Source organism: Mastigoproctus giganteus, chromosome 5, assembly GCF_048544385.1.
Source record: "Mastigoproctus giganteus isolate SK-2022 chromosome 5, ASM4854438v1, whole genome shotgun sequence".
NCBI classification, from domain to species: Eukaryota; Metazoa; Arthropoda; class Arachnida; order Uropygi; family Thelyphonidae; genus Mastigoproctus; species Mastigoproctus giganteus.
The window spans coordinates 230,611,847-230,629,511 of NC_143579.1; the positions used below are offsets into that span (position 1 = coordinate 230,611,847).

Sequence of the window (17,665 nt, forward strand, 5' to 3'; positions counted from 1 at the left end):
AGCAGTATGGCATGGGGTTTTATAATGTTGAAACAAACTAGAAAAACTACCAAATCTAAGAAAGCAACAGACCTGTCTAGAATGTTAAGGTTCCTGATTCTCCACACAACCAGCAAATATATTATGCAATGTCATGAAAAAAGTTGTCCCAGCATAACCCTATCACTCCAAACTTCATTATTGGCATAATGCACTCTGGCAGCAGATGTTTTCCACGCATCCTCGATGCTGCCAATCTTCAGGCTACAGAAATAATGGACCCCATAAAACCAATTTCCACTGCTTTATGGACCAAATACAGTGTGCATTGCACCTTGGAAGGTGAGACAGGTGATTATGGTTAATGTTTGGTCTATGCTCTGTGGCTCTCCCCCAATTCACAAAGGGGAATCAAAGGGTGATATGAGTAATTATAGACCTGTTAGTTTAACTTCTGTTCTGGGGAAAATAATAGAGTTAAAGAAGCATTGCAGGATCATCTAGACAAGACTGCAGTAATAATTCAGACACAGCATGGGTTTGTTAAGGGGAAGTCTTGTCTGACCAACTTGATTGGGTACTATGATGTGGTCACAAAGGAACTGGATGTAAAAAATACTTTTGGTATCATATACTTGGATTTCAGAAAGCTTTTGATACTGTTGCACATAGAAGACTACTGTACAAATTGGAGCAGTATGGCATTAACCTATTCACGATGGGACGACCCACCAGTGGATTGCTGCTCTTGTGTCCACTGGGCAAAGAGATCCACTGGTGGGTTACTGCGGCTAATTATCATCTGACGTTGTGACCCACGGATGTCTCGTTGTGCTACGAGCTTATAGTCAGTTTTGGCATTAAGCGCCCAGTGTTTAAGCATTTTATCAAATTCACCAGTCCATATATATTTCTCTGCCAAGTGTCAGTCCAGGATCAATATTTTTTATTTATTGAAGTTTTTATGGGGTATATAAAATCATAGTAGTTGGAATAGAAAAAAGGAACCAATAGTTGACAGTTTTTATTTCAAATATTATTATTTTTGTTTACAGTGAATTATGTTGAAGCATTCTAGACACAAAGTGGGTTGATTTTCACAATCTTGACAAAATGTTTTAACTCTTTTTGCCTTCTGGTCTGCTTCTTTCCTTCCTTCTTTTTCAGAAATTTTCTTGTACCACTCCCCACAATGTTTCCTAACTTTCCTTGCTTGACCTTCCATTTTACAAAAAGTATGAATTCTGCCAGGTGCCTTTGTTACTTTTTTAGTAGTCTCGCAATTCCATAAACTGTATATTACACCTTCTCGTAATTGAAGGATGGATAGATGACGATTAGTCCCCAATTTACTCTGTACCACCCATGCATTGACTAGCATGGTACTAAAGATGATCTCCACTGCAGCTTGTTTATACCATTTTACGGTTTTATGCAGGCTACTATAATATGGCGCCATTTGGTCAGATATATTCACTCCCTTCTTTGGCACCTCCGTAGCCAGGTGAGCAGGAGCAGTAGTGCATAGCACACGCTTCTTGATTAGACCGGGGTTCGATCTCGGTCTAATCTTTACCACCAAATACGGAGGATGCAGAAAGGTCAGGGAATGACCACCGCATATCCGCAGAGCAATATGGCCTTAGTTGCTAATGCTCCTAAAAAAAAAAAAAAAACCCCCAAAAAAACCAACTCCCTTCTTTGCTTGATTGTAGCTGATAATAACATTGGGTTTCTTGATTTTTTCTCCCTTTCTATTGTTCTTTGTAGTCTAAATAATTTTACAATGATGAGTCTTGCATGTTGTTAGCATCATTACTGGTGTTTTATCGATACATTTCATGATTTTCACTCCTTTGTTATTCTCAAGAGTGATTATAATTAAATTCAAAAAATAGCTATGGCTTAATTTGATTGGAGTGATTATAAATAAATAAATTTTCTGTTTATACTCTGGGATGACCACAAGGTCAAAGGAGTTCACAAGGCAGAGAGAGTACAAGAAACAGCAGCATATTCAGCAGTCATGGGCTTGAACCTGGGTCACTCAAGGCACGAGTACTTATGCACCCGCGCGCCTGACCTATGCTATGGCGGTGATGTCTCAGGGAAACTGGTGTAAAAATTAACGGAATAAAGAACACTTCCTTCATTGAGCAGATTAGCCATCGGTTTCATTGAGACAGCATGGGAATGTCCTTTACCTTCCATCGAATCACCTTTTCTGGTATAAATAGAGATTTCATGAGTATATCCCTCGGGCAAACAATTTATAAAATTTGAGAAATTTTAAAATTTCTCAAATTTTATAAATTTTAAAACCTGACAAATCCCATATTTATGAGATTTGTCAGGGATATACTGGCAAAAGAGTAGCCTTTCACACCAAGGGATCAAACTTTCATCAATGGCTAAGTTTTTTCCTGGCTTTAACACACTTTGAAAATTCCTATTGGCTTTATCTAATAAAATTCTGATTTTGTTGAGATGGCCTTGTTCCCCACTATGTAAAACTGAAAATTCACAACTACATATGGTAACAGCAAACATATTACTTTTTCAGATTTTAAAATACATGGAAAATCTTGTGTATATGTCTTCTGAAATTGTGTCAATTCCTTGGTATCTTACTGTAAGGCATTATTAATTAGCATTGCACTATACAAGTAGTAAGAAATGACTGCACATCACAAAGAACAATGCAGCACATTTTTATTCTGTAACATTATTACCACAACACATCTGACAGTCAATTTGTTAACAAAAATAAACAGAAATTACAAAATTTTTAAAAAAATTCCAATATTAGCATAGTTTTATTATTTTTCTGTGAAAATAAAAAGACAAAGAAAAACAGTTCTTTCAAATAGATGGAGAAACTCTTTGTTAGCAAATACATTATTCTCCATCACACATACATTAAGTAGGCAGGCTGCTAAAACAGCTCACTGGATTTTACTATTACTATTATTACTAGCCATATAGAGAGAGAGAGGTAGAAGGGAATCACCAAGAAAGAGAAGAATGATGATATCCAGCTCAGGACTCTGGATGTGCCAAACCCATACTCACCAGATGAGAGCCCCCTAGGGTTATTTTTACCAATGATATACAAGAATTTTGACAGTGGGGATTGAAAGGTAATCATTCTGCTGCATAAGGCAATAAGGCCACACCTGAGTATTGCATACAAATCCGGAAGCCTAATTTTAGTAAGGATGTGGATCTATTGCAACAGGTTCATAGAACAGCAACAAAATTAGTAAGGGGAACAAAATTGCACTCTTACCAAAAAATCCTTCAGTTCTGTAAGCTGTAGTGTATGAAAACTAGGCACCTGCAAGGAGATCTGATCACGGTATTTAAGTTTTAAATAGATTGAATAAGCCGAATGTTGATAGCATCCTTAGTCTTATTAAAATCAGATAACATACCTATATGGGGGACATAACCTTAATTGAGGAAAGAAGGTTACAGGACAGATGTGTGGAAATTTGCTTTCAAAAAGAGGAACATTAGTTGATTATTGAAACAAACTTTCACCTAGTGTTATGGAAGTGGGTAGCTGAATAAATTTAAGGCAAAATTAGAAAATTATTAGAGGGGTTTTACAGATGATATGGGAAGTGTTTTTTTGTTCGTTTATTTATTTATTTTTTACTAACCTGTATAATCTTGTTTCCTTGCATCACTCGCCAATACTAATAATAACTAAGAAGGTGTGCTGGATAATGGCAATTGAGATTTAACAGTGATAAATAAAAGGTGCTGAAAGGTACTGCTTTCGGGTAATAATAATAATCTCAGAAATAATTACCATTTGGATGACAATACCAAACTCAAGGTGGTGGAGTATGAAAAAGATCTAGGGATAATTGTAAAATCTGACATGAAATTCTATGCAGAACAAACGAATGCTAAAACAGCTCACTGGGTTCTGTCAATGTTATGCAGGAACTTTGCCAGAAGGGACAAGGAGGTGATCAACCCATTAGTTTGAAAAAACCAGTTTTGGAAATGATGCAGGAAAGAGCAACAAGAAAGAACATCCATACAAAGAAAAACTAGATTTCTGAAGGTTGCTGCCACTGGAAATTAAGCATCTGCTGAGTGTGGCTTAACCAAAGTGCATAAGGGTTTAAAAGGGTTAAGCAAGGTGATGGGAACTATGGTCTTTCTGAAATACATAATGGGGAATAAATTTAAATTGCAAAAGGATGGATGCAGAACAGATTTGCTAAAATTTGTATTCAGCCAAAGGATAATCAGCTTTTGGAATAAACTTTCATCGATTGTTGTGGAGATGGCATCAGTTTTTTTTTTTTTTTTTTTTATACGAAAACTTCAAAAACAAAAGTACTAAGTACAATGTATGGGTTGTGAGTTGAGTAGACAGACAACACTTGCTCACATTAGACTAATTTCTGCAGATTATTCCAGAAAACAGAAGTAGAAGGGATAAATGAAGAGGAGAAAAAGTCAGTTCTGTGAGTTTGGAGTTGCGCAGTAAATGGAAAAGACATGAAAAAGCACGAGTTCTGACTGATTTCAGAGGAAGTGAAGGAATTAAGAAGAGTGCCTATGGAAGTATCTACAGAAAAGGCATGAAGCAGAAACTGAACATCTGAGACAGAGTGGAGAGAATTTTTAAAAGAGGCAGTTACATTAATATGACTAGCTCTTTTGAATGGAGTCTAGAGGCTGGAGTGCGGTTTTAGGGGCATCAGTCTGGATGCAAGGACAATATTCATGGTTGAGCAGATTTGGATTTACCGTATTTCCCCATGTATAAGACGCACCTTAATTTTGGGGCCCGAAATTTGAAAAAAAATGTATTACATAAAGTTATTGAACTCAAGTTTTATTCATCATAAAATTCATACAACTCCTCATCACTGTCAAAACTCCCATCCATTAGCTTGTCCTCATCTGTGTCTGATGACAAATCGCTGTCTTCATATATTACCTCGTCCTCAGTTCCATCTATGGCATTTGAAATGCCACACTTCTTAAATGACTTGACAACGATCTCAATCTTGATATTATCCCAGGATCTTTTCACCCAGGTACAAACTTCTCCTATAGTTGGTTTCTTCACTCTTCCTGCTGGTGTCAAATTGTCCCCAGAAGACTTCATCCATTGGTTCCATTCGTCTCTCACGGCAGCTTTGAAGGGTTTGTTAATGCTGACATCAAGTGGTTGGAGCTGGGATGTCAAGCCTCCAGGTATGACGGAAAGTTTTGTTTTTTGCTCTGCAGCAATCTTCTTTGTATTTTTTGTTGTGTGTGCCCTGAACTGATCAAGCACCAATAGGGCAGATTTGCATAAGAACCCACCTGGTCTCCTGCTCTAAACTTTCTCAAACCAGATCATCCCATCCTGATCCATCCAACCCTTGTCATGAATGTGGACAATCACTCCTCAAGGAATGTCTTCTTTTGGCATTGTTTTGCGTTTGAAAATCAGCATAGGAGGCAGCTTAGTTCCGTCGGCACAACAAGCTAGAACAACTGTATAATGGCTCTTTTCATGTCCACTTGTCTTCACAGTTACAGTTTTCACCCCCTTCTTATCAACAGTTCTGTTACTTGGAACATCAAATTGAAGGACTTCGTCCATATTTTCAATCTGTCCCAACTCAAACTGATGTGCCTTCCGACATTGAATGACAAAACGATGAAATTCAAGGACCTTCTGTTCATAGCTTTCAGGCATCTTTTGGGCAAGTCTGGTGCGTGTACGCATGCTTAGTCCATTCCGTTTCATGAACCTAAAGCACCAATTGTGTCCTCCTTTGAAATCAGTAACTTCTTTTTCATCAGCAATTCTTCTTGCCTCATGCTGAACCATCTTTGTGGACACAGGAATCCCAATTGCCCTTTGCTCTTCAATCCATATCTTCAATTCCCTCTCTAAATCAGGCCATTTTGCTGACTTGCCTCTCATGGCCTTCTTCTGCCGTGGCGTTTTCAGTAGGGTTTCTTCTTCCTGTAGCCAGTCTCGGATTGTTTTCTCAGTTGGAGGAGGACCAAACGTTCAGCAGCACGATTTCCATTCACTTTTGCAAACTGGATCACTTTTAACTTGAATTCAACACTGTACGAAAATCTTTTCTGAGCCATTTCTGGGCAGAACGTGGCAAAACATAACCTAATATACCAGTAACAAGCGTGAAACAATGAGCGCAAAGACAACAAGCACGAAAAAGCAGGAAATGCAAGTAAAAAAATCTACAACCACTGTATAAGATGCACCCAGTTTTTAGACCCCAATTTTTTCGAAAAAAGGTGCGTCTTATACATGGGGAAATACAGTATACAGAATGAGTAGTTGTTTAAAATAAAGGTATTGCTCAGATCAAAAAGAAAATCAATTTATCTGGATGCAGAGAAAGCAAAGCAATGTTTGTGATGTATTTACGCCAGGAGATATTAGAAGTTACGGTAATTCCTAGCAGAGATGCATAATCTTGTCTAGAAAACTGATTGCCATTAAAGATGAGCAAATGGGCAGTAGATGCATTTTTTTTTTTGCAAGAGAAAAGACAGGACTGAGTTTTAGATGGATTAAAGTTAAGTTTTCTTTGTCCCACTAAAGAAGTACCTGGAGATTGGCATTTAAGAATTTACTGAGGACATTTGAGAAGTTTAAGTTGTTGTGCAGTTCAAGATTTCTCAAATCTTAATGTGGAACGTAGTGTGCTATCATCAGCAAAACTATGAATAAGATTTCTGGTCAGTGGAAGGTCATTAACATAAAACAGAGAAAGAACTGAACATTACGCAACACTAGCATTAGTGGAGAAATCAGATAAAGCAATCTACCATCAGTCACAGTAAGCAATAGGGAAAACTGGCTACCCAACACCAAAAGCAGTTGACAATTAATACGATGGAAGCTTATTTATAGAAGGGTGTTATGGCAAATACAATCAAAAGGCTTAGAAAAATCAAGAGCAACTGATTGAGTCTCACCCCAAATTTTCCACTGAATTTGTCCAAAGATGAATAAAGTACGGCAACACATTATCCACAAATTAACAATGACTAAATCCTATCTGAAAAATATTTCTGCACATCTGAAAACTATCCTTCCTCAGTTTAAATTGATGCTGCCCCTCCCACACATGTGTATGTGTTGTCTCTGAGCAAGAGAGGCAAAGATGCCATCAGCAATTAGCTTATTAAATCCATTCAAAGCCTTATCTCAAAATCATATTTTCTTGGAGGTGCCTGGTTTCCAGACACTACAATTTGTAGAACTGAACCCTTTCTTGGTACGAGTACCCTTCTATTTCTTCCTTCACTAATTTGTTGCACTTTTCTGTTCCCATTCCAATGGAACCACATCCTTCCAAAAATTAGGCTTCGAGATCTGCATGCAGTATTCAAAACACTTTTTTTTTTTTTTTTTTTTTCTCCCCAAAACACAGCCGAACCATTTCCTTATACAAAGGAATAACTAGCTCCATCTTCCTGACAGAAAATTTCTGTAGACCAGAGATAAAACCGTATGAGTTTCCCTAGCTATCCATTTCCACTGCTCAGAGAACTCTGTGTCCAATTGCACAATTACTGCCAGGTCTTTTTCATTCTCCACTACCCTCCTCAGTAGCACACGCTTCTTGATTAGACCGGGGTTCAAGCCCGTGCCCACCAAATACGGAAGATGCAGAAAGGTCAGTGAATGACCACCACATATCCCCAGAGCAATATGGCCTTAGTTGCTAATGCTCCTAAAAACCAAATAACAAAAAAAAAAAAAAAAAACCCCCCTCCACAGCATTATGCCCCAAAGTTAATGTTATTCTGGGATTACTACTACATGCATTAAGTACTTTACATTTGTCAATGTTATACTTCAACTGCCACTTCTTAGCCCATCTGCCTAATTTTTCTAGATCTTGTTGCAGTAGCATATCCTGATACTACTGTTATAAACCACCCTTTGCATCATCTGCAAGCTTAGACATTAAGCTCGATAGGCCTTCATTAATAAATACTGAAAACAACAATGGCCCAGCACTGAGCCTCTCCACTAATAACATTGGTCCAAGAATAGCAGTGACCATTCCACCATCCCTTTATCAAATTGCAGCAGTGTGGCATTAGGGCAGTAACTTGCCTCTAATGTCACACTACTGCAATTTGTACAGCATTCTCCTATATATTAATGACCTCCTTCCACTGACTGAAAATCATATCCAGTTTTTCTAATGATAGCACACTACATTTTACCTTCCAGTTTGAGAAACCTTGCACTGCATAAAAAAGCATCAACTTTTTATTTATTTTTCTAATTTCCAACACTAGTTCTTCAAGAGGAGTGCTTCCATTTACATGGTTTCCTCAGCCTCCAAGTTATTTTTTGGTAGGAATTTTTTCCTGCCATTTGATAACCATTTAAGCCTAAATGGTTATCAAATGAACTAATGAGACTCGTGACAGAGAAGAAAAATGCATGGGATGCATATAAATTATCAGGTGACGCAGAAGCCTATGGCAGATATAAGCTAGTCTGTAATCAGGTCACAAAGGAGGTTCGGCAGGCGAAGGCGGATTACGAGAAATCTTTGGCAAAAGATGCTAAGAAAAACAGCAAGGATTTCTTTACTTATATAAACTCTAAAAGGAAGGGGATGAATATGATTGGTCCACTTGACATCGATGGTTCGACTGTTGATGATCCTGCTCAGATAGCAAACAAACTGAATGAGTATTTTGCATCTACATTCACACGTGAGGAATTATTACAGTTTGAAAATGGAAGAAGGTTATCAAATTTTAGCAGTGTGCTTAATGATTTTGTAATAACTGAGAGCAAAGTGGAGGAGAAATTGTTGAAGTTAAACATAAGAAAGGCACCTGGGGTGGATGGGATCTATCCAGTTATTTTAAAAAGAGGCTGCAAAGCAACTAAGCAAACCCTTAGCCATAATTATGAGAGCATTCTTGGACTCAGGGGAGGTTCCCACGGACTGGAGATGTGCAAATGTATCCCCAATTCACAAAGGTGGATCGAAGGGGTGACACGAGTAATTACAGACCACTTAGTTTGACTTCTGTTCCGGGTAAAATAATGGAGTCACTGGTTAAAGATGCATTGCAGGATCATCTAGACAAGACTGCAGCAATAATTCAGACACAGCATGGGTTTGTTAAGGGAAAGTCTTGTCTGACAAATTTGATTGGTTATTATGATGTGGTCACAAAGGAACTGGATGCAAAAAATAATTTTGATATCATATATTTGGATTTCAGGAAAGCTTTTGACACTGTTGCGCATGGAAGACTACTGTACAAATTGGAGCAGAATGGTATTAAGGGTATGTTGCTACAATGGATAAAAGGATGGTTAAGTGGGAGAAGACAGAGGGTGGTAATCAATGGGTGCTGCTCTTCGTGGACTAATGTTATTAGTGGAGTCCCACAGGGTTCGGTGTTGGGTCCACTGTTGTTTTGTATATTTATCAATGATATTGATGAAGGTATATCAGGCTTAATGTCGAAGTTTGCAGATGACACAAAGGTTGGCAGGGTTGTTAATGACAGTAATGGCAGTGTACTACTGCAACAGGATCTAGATAATTTGGGCAGATGGGCTAAGAAGTGGCAACTGAAGTTTAACTTGGACAAATGCAAAGTACTGCATATGGGTAGAAGTAACCCCAGAGAAACGTACCAACTGTGTGGTACTACACTTAAGGTGGTAGAAAATGAAAAAGACCTGGGAGTAATTGTGCAGTCAGATATGAAGTTTTCTGAGCAATGCAGACAGGCTGCTAGGGCAGGTCATGGGGTTTTGTCAATGATATATAGGAATTTTGCTAGCAGGGAAAAGGAAGTGATTGTCCCTCTGTATAAGGCAATGGTCAGGCCACGCCTTGAGTACTGCGTACAGGTCTGGAGGCCTCATTTTAGGAAGGACGTAGATTTGCTTGAGCGTGTACAGAGAAGAGCAACACGATTGGTGAGGGGAATGAAGGGATCTACTTACCAAGAGAGGCTTAAGTTCTGCAAATTGCAGTGGCTGGAGACTAGACACCTGCGCGGTGATCTGATTGAGGTCTATAAGACCTTGAATGGGTTGAGCACACTGAATTCTGATGGGATCCTTCCACTTGTTCAGATTACGAACCTACGGGGACATAAGTTCAAATTAAGAAAGGACAGATGTAGAATAGATGTGCGGAAATTTGCCTTTAGCCAGCGGGTGGTTAATTGCTGGAACAAACTTCCATCTGTCGTTGTGGAAGTTGATAGGTTAAATAAATTTAAGGAGGAACTGGACAGGCATTTGGAGGGAATGGTGTGATTTTTTTTTTTTTTTTTTTTTGGCTGATGCTGCATAAGCTCCTACACTTGCTTTCTTGCATCATGTGCCACTACTACTACTACTACAAAGTGCGGTTCAAGCTGTCTTGGTCAGTTAAACCTTGGGCCGCCATACACTCCCGTACTCCATCCATCCACGTCTTCCTAGGTCTTCCTCCTCTCCTTCCGGGGGTATCCATTCCAGGATAGTCTTTGGATACCTGGTTTCTTGCATCTGTTTTACATGTCTATAGCATGTTAAATGCTTTTCTTCGATATTATCAATAATATTCTTTTACACTTCCATTTTCTCTCATGTCTTCATTCCTTTTTCTGTCTCTTATAGAAGATCTTGGTGAGCATCTACAAAAATCCATTTCTGTGGAGAGCAATTTGTTTTCCTCTCGCCTGTTCAAAGTTCAGGTTTCTGCTCCATACAATTGAAGACTTTGTACAATCATTTGAAATATAAGTTTCTTTGTTTCATTTAGAATATTTTTGTCCCATAGAACAGAATTTAGCATGTGGATAGTCTTTCTGCTGTCTGCAATTTCTCTTATTGATCTCTGCTTGGGATGATCTGTTGCTTTGTAAGATCGATCCCGAATATTTTAATTTATTGACTTGCTTGATTTGAAAACCTTAAATATTTCCAACGCCATTTCCTAAAACTGATCTCCAGGTAATTCTTTAACAGGGAAAAGAAAACTAAGTTAACTTTAATCCCTCTAAAACTCAGTCATGTCTTATTTCTCACAAAAAAGAATCTAATGCTCCTTTGCTCATCTTCAATGATACTCTGATTTCTAGACAAAATCATATAACATTAGGAATTACCCTTATTGCTAGTGTCTTGGTATAAGCACATAAATTCCCACATGTGGGATGGTGCCCCAAAAACCTCCTCCCAAAAATCTCTCTCCTTTCTACTTCATTTTTTGGAACTGCCATCCTCCACATGTAATTCTCCAAAATTACAATCCACGGAAATTCAAGTCTAATGTTAAAATGTATCTTCTAACTTGTCAGCCTTCAAAATGCAGCTTCTCACCATATAAGCATTATTTCACTTTTAATATCACTTGTGCCTGCAGAACAATTTCTTGTCAACTCTACAAATCTTCACATGTTAGCTACATTTAGGTTTAGAATTAGTATTCAGATTATAGTAACAGTATTTGCCATATAGCACAAGAAGTCACATGCTTTTGTTGCACTGGCCAAAAAAAAAAGTAGATAAGAAAATAAAACTTGTGCTTCCCTCCTCACATCCAGTTGACTTCTGAATTTATCCAAACTGTCAGCCTCAACTTACTGTGAAGGCAACTTGTTGCAACAATCAACAACTCACTGGCTAAAAGAAAACTTCTATAACTCTTCCCCTGCAATTTAAATTTATGGCCTCTAGTTTTGAAATTCTTTATAACAGTGGAAATTCCATCTTCATTCATTTTACTAACTCCTCTCAGAGCCTTATAAACTTCAATCAGATTTCCCCCAAGGTGCCTGGTTATCAAGCTCTCTAGCTCACATAATCTGAGTCTTTCTTCATAGAGTATCCCTTTTGCCGATCTCGCCATGCAAGTTGCCTGTCTTTGGATCCTTTCAAAAAGCTCAAATGTCTTTTTTTCAGATGACGTCTCCATACTTGAACGATATTAATTATAAAACAGTGGAAGAAAGAACTGAACATTGGGAAATGCTAGCATTAGATGAGGAGGTAGAAGACAGAAATCTACCAAAGGGGTGCTCTTACAAAGAAAGGGATTAAGTCCGGAGACAAGGCACCTGCGAGGTGATGTGATTGAAGTGTATAAGGCTTTGAATGGACTGAGCAGGCTCAATGCTGATGGATTCTTCCTCTTGCTCAGATTAAAAACCTGAGGGGGCATAACTCAAATTGAGGAAAGACAGTTGTTGAATAGCTTTGTGGAAATTTGCCTTTAGCCAGCGGGTGGTCGATTTCTAGAACCAACTTTCATCTGTTGTCATGGAAGTTGATAGCTTAAATAAATTCAAGGAAGAAGTGGGCATACATTTGGAGTGGATGGATGGGTGAAATGGGAAGGGTTTTTTTTTTTTTTTTTTGGGCTAATGCTGTATAAGCTTGCTTTCTTGCATCAGCTAATGCTAATTAATCTTAAGACAGCTCAAAACACAAATTCATCATATCAGCTGGTTAATACATAAGCTGCTAACACAAAAAAAAAACCCCTATTTTCTTGGTGAAATTAACCATTATCATTATTATTAGTGGTAGTAGTAAATGATACAAAAAAAACCAAGATTATACAGAATTAGCAAAAAAAAAAGCCAACACTTTCCATTTTGCCTGTCCATCCATTATAGCAATTTATCCACTTTCTCCTTGAATTTATTTAAACTACTGTTAACTAACCTATTATGTTGGTTAAGGTCTGGAGTGGTAATTACCCTTTCTTATCCTTTCAACTTATTTCTGGGTCAGGTTTCTACAAATTATTACAGTTTGCAGACCATCTATCCCACTCACCACAGCTTGTCACATACAGACATCAGCTGACTATAGTACTTGCATATTAGAAACTTGAAATTTGGCACTCACAGACCACACTCCAAGGACACTAGACAAAGTTGAACAAATTACCTGCACTTGCTGCAATTTTTATGCTGAACCCCTTCAGAATACACGGATCATAAATAATAAAGTATATTTTAATTTTGAGCTGCATCTAAAAATAAGACTAAAATAGCTTCTGTTGTTCACCATGTGGAAATAACTGGAGAGAAAGTTGCATTAGTTCTAATTAGAAGTTTGTCTTTGTGCAGGGTGATTTTTTAGTTAGGGCACAGGGATTTGTTTTGCTAAAAATGAAAAGTATACAGACACAAGGATGAGAAATTTGATTTATAATTACTTTACTAGTATGCACTTATCTGTGGAAACATTCACAAAATGTGCTCCAACCTATATGTAAAGACATGTTCTTTGCAACATAATGAAGCATATCTTAGGGATAATATCATTAACAGAGTTAGTAATGCTTCCTGTAATTGCTACAGGGCAAAGAAATTATTTATGTAAATGTTTTTTTTTAAATAGCCCACAAGAAATTAGGCAAATGGAAGTTTCAATGGAATTTTGGCATCCAATCACTGTATCAACCAAAGTTACCGTCATAAGAAACTAAAGTCCATTGAAATTACTGAATCTGTGAAAACAGATCCCACTTCTATAAATGAAGCTCTGGACATATGGGAGGTGCTACATCCCACTGAAAGGAAGGCAGTGTAGTGCTAAGAGGTTATGAAGAAAGACACTTGATTGTTGTTATTGTTATTTGGTTTTTAGAAGCATTAGCAACTAAGGCCATATTGCTCCGGGGATATACAGTGGTCATTCCCTGACCTTTCCGCACCCTCCGTATTTGGTGGTCATGAGCTCGAATCCTGGTCTAATCAAGAAGCTTGTGCTGCGCACTGCTGCTCCTGCCCACCTGGCTACGGAGGTGCCAAGACACTTGATACCATGCACTAGACTCCAACTTTATGGGAACATGGCTGTATTACAGTTTGGTTTGGTGATGAGTAATAAATAAATCAATCCTTGATCAATATAGATGTTAATTCATTCTGTTTATCTCCAATAAAAAACAATGAACTAAATGGACTTCTTAAGAAAATGTCAGAATACGTTGTTTGCTGATGCTTGAGCTGTCAGATTTATTTCATTTACTGTACAACCTCAGTCACTCTAGGAGGGGAAAAATGAATAAATAAAAGACCTTTCAAATGTGGATTTGGCTGAACTCCACATCGTGGGTATGGCCAAATTCGGAACAGATTCAAGCAAAAGAAGTGTGGGATTTTTAAATACTCATTTTTGGCTAGTGAAAAAAGGTTATGTTAGTTTATGCCAGTAATTTGGGTCGGATTCAAGTAAAAGAAGCCACTTGCTCCAGAGGTGTACCCATAATGGAGTATAACAGTAAATTTTTCCAAATGTCAGTCATTCCTGACATGTAAATCTGAATGCAGTAACAACCTAAGAAAAGCAATATTGGCACAATGTATACAAATTGAGTTAATTAGTGCATAAACTCACTGGAGCAGGGGGGGGGGGGTCAGGATAACGCCCTCAAGAATATTTTATATTATACTATTGTTTGTCACATTCTGACGCTTGTAGAAGCTATCACTATCGAATGTCGAAGTCCCTCCTCGACAAAATTTCTGGGTGCGTAGGAGAATTAGTATATATTACTCACGTTTAAATTTGAAAGATCAACATCTACCTACACATTTCAACATTAAAATAGTTTAGTTATCAGTGAATCCTGAGTAATCTAAAGTAAATAATAATACGAGTGTAATGCGACACTGAGCATCGCAATAAAAACGCCAGATATCTTTATTACATATCACATGGCTGAGTGCAAGGAAGGTATCATTTATAGGTTCCATATATTGTTCTCATAAAGATAAATAATCTTCTACATTCATATTAATCACAATTTCATTCGTTCTGATATGGAATATAACTACAGCATCACCGTTACAAGTAACATAGAAATATAACTTCGTGCTTTCAAGAGTGCGATGTAATACGATGACATGAAATTCAAAAATACACTTACACTCCGAATCAATGCGTAACCCCTCCACTTTCAAATAATGAAATAATAACAACTATCACAACATTTAAAGACACTATAACATGTTATAGTAAACACACACACACTCTCTCTAATACACCCACGAACGCCCCCTTGTTTACAAATTCATAATTAAATACACTACTATACTATAATTAATTTTTTATTTAAGGTCAACGGTACGATTAAATAGTTAAAATTTGGACTATTTTGAATAACTACAGAATGTTATTATTATTTTAGAATTTTTCTCCTTTATGAGATTTTTTCAGCCCAGTGATAGGTACTCGTACCAAAGGCATGGGGTGGTTTGTTGTATCTCGTTGCTATTATCATCTTTATCATTGTTGGTCGAGGAACTCTCTTACCATCCTACAGGTGTTCACCATCTCGGCTTTCTGGAGTTCCATGAAGGTGTCTCTGTGAGACTTATTGCTGCTAGGTTCTTATTGAAGCTCTTTGGCACCGTGCTGGTGGTTGACACGGTGATAGGGATAGTCATCGACTCAGGCAAGCACCAAGATCTTTCCACGTCCCCGGCAGAAAGATTTTTCAGGGCCCTTTTACTAAGGATATATATATATGTATATTTTTTTTTTCATGATTTGTAAAATTTGGCGCCCCTTAAAGAATGACGCCCTGGGCAAGGGCCCTGCTAGTTCGTACCTTAATCCGGCACTGCTTTGACTTCCTGTTTTAGATCTGAGTTGTTGTTATTTGGTTTTTTAGGACCATTGGCGACTCAGGCCATGTTGCACCGTGGATTGTCTGTAAAAATTGCATGTGTTCTTAGGTCGATTTTCTGTTTTGCTGGACAAAAAACCCGAGTTTTCAATTTGCAGGAGCATGACCATAAAAATTCGAATTCGAACTCAGATCTTTTTCACCCAGTGTGGGGAGGACGGCGATCCTACCAACTGTGCTACCCACGAAGGCAGGGTCTGAGTATTTCCTGATTTCTTCCTCATATGTTTTCTAAAGGTTGCTGGTGTTGGGCACTGCTATGTCGATGAGGTAGGTTGCCATTTCCTTCTTGTCGATGAGGATTATGTCTGGTCTGTTGTGCTGTTGTTGTTGTTATTGGGTTTAGCGACACAAGGACTAGTGAGGCTAAATTCTGTATTCAGGGTTTATTTGCATGATCATATCGTTATAGTTGTTAAATTTTATGCTCCAGTAAAAGCCAATTGGTTTTAAATAGATTAAAAGTTGTTCTATATTTGCTTCGTTTCTTAAGAAGTGAGAAAAATCATGTGAGATGTTCAACGTGGAAAGTGACTGAAAAGTGTTTGGTTGGTTGGTTGAATGTAAGGGGCAGTCAACCAGAAAATGACAGACTGCAAGTTGGCTGTCACAGGATGAGCACTGAAGTGGCTTCCTCCAAATAATAGGAAGAGGTGTACATGCTTGCCAGTACCAGTTCCTCTCGCTGTTTCGTCGGAAGCCAGAGAGCCACAGCTTTGGATCTTGTTTTATCTGGTAAGTTTATTGTTGGTGTTTCTTTTTCAGATATTAGCATTAGCATTAGCATTAGCATTAGTAGAGGCATTTGATGCAAGAAAGCAAGCTTATGCAGCATCAGCCAAAAAAAAAAAAAAAAAACCACTTCCACTTCACCCCTCTGTTCGTTCAAAATACCTGTCCAGCTGAGCCTTAAACTTATTTAGGCTATCAACCTCCACCACAAGGGATGGAAGTCTGTTCCACCAACCAACCACTCGCTGGCTAAAGGCAAATTTCCGCACGTCTATCCTACATCTGTCTTTCCTCAATTTGAATTTATGCCCTCTCAGGTGATTATTCTGAGCTAGAGGAAGAATCCCATCAGCATTGAGCATGCTTAAACCATTCAAGGCTTTATACACCTCTATCAGATCACCTCGCTGGTGCCTAGTCTCCAGACACTGTAATTTGCAAAACTTAAGCCTTTCTTCGTAAGAGCACCCCTTTGTGTGGCCGGTTATCGTAGCATATGTGGCCGGTTATCATAGCATGTTTTGCGATCACAGAATTATAGTCAGTGTAACCTGAGGATGTTGTGAGAGAGCGGGTTGAGGCTGTTTAGCTACAAGGTCAGCACTTTCATTTCCCGGATTGCCAGAATGGCCACGGAGCCAGCAAAAACTGATTGAATGATTAGACGTGTTGCAGGAGAATAGCTTTTTTTTTTTGGTAGTTGTTGGCGCATAGGCTTCTGTGGCCATAATGCACCTCCCAAAGTTTTTGTAGTACTTTGATCCAAGCCCGACGCGGGACTCGAACCCGCGACCTTTGGGTTGCCAGGCAGACACTTTACCCACCCGGCTAGCCCGGTCGGCAGGAGAATAGCTGGGAATGAATGTATTTCAAGATAGGATGAGAAGATGAGAAATTCTTCCTTATGGCAGAGACAGCACTGAGGGAATCTGTGTAAAATATGGCAGGTGAGATGGAAAGCTCAATAATCGCTAAGCGCTAACTTAATGCGTATAATTCAGGAGTGAAGACACTACATGCTAACAGTAGTGTGGCTGTAATTGCACATGAAGGAAAAACTGCTGCAGCATCTATCAGTTTTCGATCCATCAGTATATATTTGACAGGCAATGGAAGTTCAGAGTGGCGTGAGCTGAGTGTAACTGTCCAATATTGCACGGAGGTACAGCATTCTATCCCCACTTGAGAAAATGTATATCATGAGAGTCAGAGACATACATCTAAGGTGAAAGAGGCGCAGTTGATTCCTGATAAATATTATT

General features: G+C 38.4%; 1 protein-coding gene across 1 annotated transcript in view; it reads right to left on the reverse strand.

Annotated features, from left to right (window-relative positions):
• Positions 1 to 15,034, reverse strand: part of LOC150086258 (lysophospholipase D GDPD1-like) — a 79,760-nt gene extending 64,726 nt beyond the window's left edge. The window contains exon 1 of the mRNA XM_090373789.1: positions 14,910 to 15,034. The gene's annotated coding sequence lies outside the window, so the exon portion shown is untranslated. The remainder of the gene's footprint in view (positions 1 to 14,909) is intronic.
• Between the last annotated feature and the right edge of the window lie 2,631 nt (positions 15,035 to 17,665).